This window comes from Felis catus, chromosome A3, assembly GCF_018350175.1.
Source record: "Felis catus isolate Fca126 chromosome A3, F.catus_Fca126_mat1.0, whole genome shotgun sequence".
Classification (NCBI taxonomy): domain Eukaryota; kingdom Metazoa; phylum Chordata; class Mammalia; order Carnivora; family Felidae; genus Felis; species Felis catus.
Genome location: NC_058370.1, coordinates 32,177,356 through 32,184,005, shown reverse-complemented (window position 1 = coordinate 32,184,005; position 6,650 = coordinate 32,177,356). Strand labels below are relative to the sequence as shown.

At 39.5% G+C, this 6,650-nt stretch overlaps 1 protein-coding gene across 3 annotated transcripts in view; it reads right to left on the bottom strand.

The window, feature by feature from the left end:
- Positions 1-2,792: 2,792 nt before the first annotated feature.
- The window catches only part of MCM8 (minichromosome maintenance 8 homologous recombination repair factor), a 56,482-nt gene continuing 52,624 nt past the window's right edge, over positions 2,793-6,650 (bottom strand). For 2 of the 3 annotated variants that reach the window (XM_045053856.1, XM_045053858.1), the window contains exon 20: positions 4,518-5,635. The gene's annotated coding sequence lies outside the window, so the exon portion shown is untranslated. Of the gene's footprint in view, positions 2,940-4,517; positions 5,636-6,650 lie in introns of those variants that run through there. The other variant, XM_045053857.1, reaches the window with a different exon arrangement.

Here is a 6,650-nt window from a genome sequence, read left to right as displayed (position 1 = left end):
TCGTGTCCAGCAGGAGTGGGCGGTATTTCAGCCTCTCCTGTCTTTCCAGCCACTGAATTGTCTTTATTCACTCTTTCCACTTCTTCCTACTTTAAGACAGTTTCTCATTGTTTCTTGGGATTTTTCTTCTCTCTCCTCCACGATGTTCCTGCCGCATCTGCCTGTAATAGTTGCCACTAAGGGCATGGCCTTGCTTTTTTCTTATTGTGGTAATTATTTCCCAATGTATACTGTTTCAAATCATCATGTTAAATGTATGAAATGTTATATGTCAATTGTAGCTCAATAAAGCTGGAAAAAATTTTAATATAGTAAACTAATATATTTTTTCCTTTTTTTTTTTTTTTTAAGAAAGCCAACTTTACTATGGAATCCTGATATCCCTGCTAAGTTATCACAAAGTAGTACAGTAAAGTGTCTGGCATTTTGGCCTTATTTGTCATTTGACAATGACAGCTCAATACACAGGACTAAAAAGTAGGGGTGCCTGGCTGGCTCAGTCAGTGGAGTGTACAACTCTTGATCTTGGGGTTGAATCTGAGCCCCATGTTGGGTGTAGAGATTCCTTAAAATCTTTAAACAAAGCAATAAATAAATAAAAAGTAACAGTGCTTCTAGCAATTCATTTCCCTAACTTTTTTTTTTTTTTTTTTTTTTTTTGAGAGACAGAGTGAGCCCATGAGCGGGGGAGAAGGGGAGAGAGAGAGAGAGAAGGAGAGAATCTTAGCCAGGCTCTGCTCTTATCAAGGAGTCCAACTTGGGGCTCCATCGCGCAATTTTGGGATCATGACCTGAGCCGAAATCAAAAGTCAGAGGCTCAACTGACCGAGCCACCCAGAGGCCCCTCCCTAACACTTTAAGACAGGAGAATATCCAGGTATCCGTCTCTGATTTCATTTTCTAGAACATGATAGGTGTCAATAAATGAACAGGTTAATCTGAGATGAATGATGGAAAAAATGCAGAAGCCTATGAAAACATACAGTAAGTAAAGAATGTAATGTATTTCCTAACATAGTTTAGAAGAGGGTAGAGGAAACCTAAAAACTCTTCAGTTAGTATTTGGTTTGTAGTAAGTTCATTTTCTGTTTTATAAATTCTGTAATAGTTAATTTCTATCCAATAAGATTAAGTAAGTGGGCAGCTCACATGTCTGAGGGGATTGGGGATCTCTATCACTGGACCTTTTCCCAAAACTGGGAAAAAATAATTAGAAAAGTAACAAATATCCAAATAAAAATCCAAGTGTAAACACTAGGTCCCATGCTTCAAATTAATTTCACATTTTTATCACTCCACCCTTTTTATTAGAATTCTTTTTTACAAAAGCAAAATATGCTAGTCAGGTATTTTATCCCAACTTCTCTAGCCAATCATGTAAGTGCTAACAGTAAAAGAACAAAAGAATATGAAAAGAAAAAGGATTATAAATAATCTTGGATAATTTAACCAGTTGACAGTGTACTTTAGTTCTTTGAAAACATAAATGCTATTAACAGCCACTAATATCTATTGTGCAATCACAGTTATACTGTTTGGCTCCTTATCCCTTAATTGATACTTTGTTAAGGAATTATAAAAATAAAGATCCTGCCCCTAGAGAGTAGTAGTAACTTGCCACTTCTATGCTTTCCTTGGTAAGCTGCAAAGCACTGAAGGTCTGGCTCTCCTAAATATTAACACATATTACTTCTTTGCTAAAAATTGGAGCCTGGGGGTGCCTGGGTGGCTCAGTTGGTTAAGCTTCCAACTTCAGCTCGGGTCATGATCTCACGGTCTGTGAGTTCAGGCCCCACATCGGGCTCTGTGCTGACAGCTCAGAGCCTGGAGCTGCTTCAGATTCTGTGTCTCCCTCTCTCTCTGCCCCACCCCTGCTTGTCCTCTCTCTCTCTCTCAAAAATAAATAATACATTTTTTTAATTAAAAAAAATTCCTGGAGCCTGTGTTTAGGCTTTTGAACATTCTGCAACCTAATCATTCTTTCTCACTTGTCACTTCTATTTGAAACATAAGCTTTTTGAAAAAAAAAAAAAAGAACTGTCCCAAATATATTAATATTTTCTGTCTACCGATAAACTGGTGAACTAGAAATATGTTTGCTCTCCCCTTGAGGCATAGGTTTATTACTTATATTGAGTTTTTCAGTCTGGGACACACTAAACTTGAGCCACTTTCTGTTTCTTGGGACCAGAAGAAAATGATAATAATAATGCAAATACATAGCTTTGCAAATGGATCTTATATGAGTAATAATGATTGGAAGTTAAAGCGAACCAGAAAAATGAAATTCTTTCTCTGGAAATCAAGTTAAATCTTGTAGGAGTGAGCTGCTGTTATTGACACTAAAGCCAGAGGTAACCGGTAACCCAAATAAGGCACAGGTCTAAATCATTGTGATAAATACGCCAATAGCCTTAAATAGGAAGAAATAAAATGATTGGATTTAGATTTAAAACACACCGTTCACAAGAGAGGAAATTAGTGGTAAGGCCAACTTCCTCAGGACTTGAGAGGTTAGCTCTACCTGAACTCTATAATTTAGATTACTCTTTAAATTATTGAGAGATCTAGGGGCGCCTGGGTGGCGCAGTCGATTAAGCATCTGACTTCAGCCAGGTCACGATCTCACGGTCCGTGAGTTCGAGCCCCGCGTCAGGCTCTGGGCTGATGGCTTGGAGCCTGGATCCTGTTTCCGATTCTGTGTCTCCCTCTCTCTCTGCCCCTCCCCCATTCATGCTCTGTCTCCCTCTGTCCCCCCCAAAAAAATAAACATTGAAAAAAATAATAAATTATTGAGAGATCTAAACTGTTCATTTTTTTGTCAACTTCTAGGGCCAAGTTTCCATCATTCCTTCTTACAAAAGTACTGATGTTACTAGAATAGGTGAACTGTCAAGTCTTCACCTAAGAGTTTTTATGTGGTCCATTCTTGTAGGAACCTGTAAAGCAAATAAAAATGCTCACATATCAACAAAAAATGAAGTAAAAAGGTTGGTTTCAATATATTTACCCACTTCCCTTAGTAATAAAATTGTTTAGAAGTAATGAAGGGAGGGAGGCCTCAGTAGCTCAGTTGGCTGGGTGTCCAACCTCAGCTCAGGTTGCGATCTCGAGTTTTGTGAGGTGGAACCCACATCGGGCTCTGTGCTGTCAGCATGGAGCCTGCTTCAGATCCTCTGTCCCCCTGTCTCTCTCTGCCCCTCCCCCCCCCCTCTCTCTCTCTCTCTCTCTCTCTCTCTCAAAAATAAACATTTTAACAAAAATCCTGATTCAAAGGGGGCACATGCACCCAATGTTTATAGCAGCACTGACAGTGGCCAAATTATGGAAAGAGCTCAAATGTCCATCAACTGATGCATGGATAAAGAAGATGTGGTATATATATACATGGAATACTACTGGGGGAGCAAAAAGAATGAAATCTTGCCATTTGCAACAAGCTGGATGGAACTAGAGTGTATTATACTAAGCAAAATAACTCAGAGAAAGATATATGATTTCATTTATATGTGGAATTTGAGAAACTCAACAGATAAACACAGGGGAAGGAAAGAAAAAAAGAACATAAAAACAGAGAGAGAAGCAAACCATAAGAGACTCTCAAATACAGAGAGCAAACAGGGTTGCTGGAGGGCTATTGGGTGGGGGGATGGGCTAAATGGGTGATGGGCATTAAGGAGGGCACTTGTTGGAATGAGCACTGGGTGTTATATTTAAGTGTTGAACCACTAGATTCTACTCCTGAAACCATTATTACGCTGTATGTTAACTAACTTGGGTTTAAATTTAAGAAAAGATGGTTAATATTGCACAATAAGAATATAATATATAAACCACCTCCCTGATTTTTTAGACTGTTTATGTTTCACAAATATGAATATACCATCTTAGTACATAAAATTCTGTGCACCTGTGTGTGTATTTCTATACGAGAGATGCACAAGTGAAAATTCTGGACCAAAGTATATCCACTTTACATATTTAATTCCTGTTTAACTTCCTTTCAAAAATGTTAAATAAACATACATCCAGGGGGCAGGGGAAGCATTTTTTTTTTTTAAGTTAACAGAGGGATTTTTTAACATTATTTGGTGTATGACTTGCTTTAGTTTCCATTCCATTCCTCCTTCCTGTCAAAAATTTAAGAATCTTGTTCTCCTTTTTTGTAGCTTAGGGAGCCCTGTTTTCATGTTATTATCTATCCTTTGCATTTCAGGACAAGTGACGGAATTTTGGAAAATGATAAATCCCCTCCACTGTCCACCAGAAAAAAATTAAACCAATGCTGTGGACTCCTTCAGGGATTTACTTCTGAGAGAAACCTTCAAATGTGAGCACAAGATAATTTTTTTTCCCTCCACAGAATCCTAAGCACTCCAGTTAATTTTAAAGGAGTTCATACCGGCTGGCTCAGTCAGTAGAGCATGTGACTCTTGATCTGCGCGTCATGAGTTCAAGCCCCACTTTCAGCATAGGGCTTACATAAAAAAATAAAGTTCACGTAATTATTGCAAATGGAATGAAAGTGTGAGAATTTTATTTTTTAGTGTTTTGAATATGGTACATATTCTTCAGCTATTGATTTCCTGCACATACCTCATATTCCTTAAGAATTGAATAGTTATTACGGTTCATATTTTCATAAACCGTTGTCTCCATACACTTCAGCATTAATATTTTTCCAGTTACCTCAGGTTGTTTAATAACCTTATCTCTGGTGCACATGCTGATATATAGGATAAGAGAGTACAGGCCTGGGAAGCTCAGTACTGATAGCATAAAAACAGTTGTGTTTCTATGTCCTTTCTGCTATTATGAGCAAAGTATAGGGCTGGATCCCTTTTGAAATATTTTTTCACTTTTTTTTTTCATTAAAACTGAGATTTTACCCAGTAAAACTAGGTATTACCAAAGTAAGGTCTACTTGTGGAGCTGTCAGCCAGAGCTTGGGATGGATTTTCTGATGCTAAAGCAACACTATGTCTTCTGTTCTTGTCAATTCCAAGCCCATTTCCCAGGAGGCAAATTAGACTAAATGTATTCTTTCCTTTTTCTCCCTACAAATACTTAGAGGATCACTGCATACCAGTCATGTACTAGATTCTAGGCCATCTGCACAAGTTTCTGTTCTCAGAGAACTTACACTATTGCACACTATCTGAACGTCAAAAGTGTCTTCCATGGAATGTTTTCCAGACCTCCTATAGAATCTGGAGAAAGCTATTAAAAAATATGCAACACAGATTTTGTATAAAATTTTAAGAGATTCTTGTAGCCCAAAAGACCCACTCACCAACCCCTAGGTAATAATCACTAGGCGGCACTCACAGCTCTGTGTTCAGAGCTCAGGTGGTATTACGAGCCCTTTGCCATGTTCCTAAGGGTCTGGTCTTGTGCTTGTTCCCTATAGCCCCTAATCTCATATATCAGGTGGAGAAAATACAGGGATATCACCTTAGCTTTTCTTTTAAAGGTATTAACTTAGCAACCCAGAAATGCCCTTTATTCTTGGCCTTGGTGAAGGTATGTGACCTTTCTCCGAGAACTGCCAGAAAGGTGTCTAGTCCCTTATTAAGAACCTCTCATGTCCAGCTGCTGTTTAGTTGGATAGATTCTGATGGTGTAGAATTACAGCCTAGAAAAAAAAAAAAGCATTTTATGGTCTCATAGGGGAGGTGTCAATAACAAAATGTTAAAAACCTCCACAACTGAAATGTTAGCTGAAAGTCTTTTTCACTGAGAGATTCTCCAAAATTCAGAGAGCAGGAGACAACAGACTGACCTGACTTGCCTTTTTTTTTTCCTTCCAGCTGTTTTCCAGTGTCATGATCAGATTTCAGCTCCTACTGTTAGAATACCATTTCTAAGAGGCACACCTAGGTGGCTCAGTTGGTTGGGCATCTGACTTCGGCTCGGGTCATGATCTTGCGGTTCGTGGGTTCAAGCCCCACGTCAGGCTCTGTGCTGAGAGCTCAGAGCCTGGAGTCTGCTTTGGATTCTGTGTCCCCTTCTCCCTCTGCCCCTCCCCTGCTCATACTCTGTCTCTCTCTCAAAAATAAAAACATTAAAAAAAAAGAATACCATTTATAAGCTGGTGTATTAGTGTGCTGTTGCTCTTGCAACACATTGCCACTACTTAGAGCCTTCACACAAATTTATTACCTTACAGCTCTGTAGGTCAAGAGTCTGACACAGGCCTCACTGGCCTTTAAACGTCAAGGCATTGGCAGGGCTGTGTTGCTGTCTAGAGGGTTGTCTCCTTGCCTTTTCCCAAGAGATTCTAGAGCTCACCCATATCCCTTGTCTGATGCCCCCCCCCCCCCCCCCCATCTAAAAGCCAACAGTATTGTGTCTGTTTGTGCCTTTCTTCTGCAGTCAGATCTTCTTCTGCCTGACACTCTCCTTCTGCCTCCCTCGGGCACTTTTAAGGTCCTTTGTGATTGTATCAGGCCTGCCTAAAGAATCCAAGATAACTTCCCAATTTTAGGGTCAGCTGACTAGCAACCTTAGTTTTCCTTTGCCGTGTAAGCTAACATAGTCTCAGGTTCTGGGGACTAAGATATGGCGATCTTGGGGGCGGGGGGCGGTGGTTGGTAATTACTCTGCCTACCAAACGTGTGAACACAGTATTCTAAGGTGCTTCTCAGAAC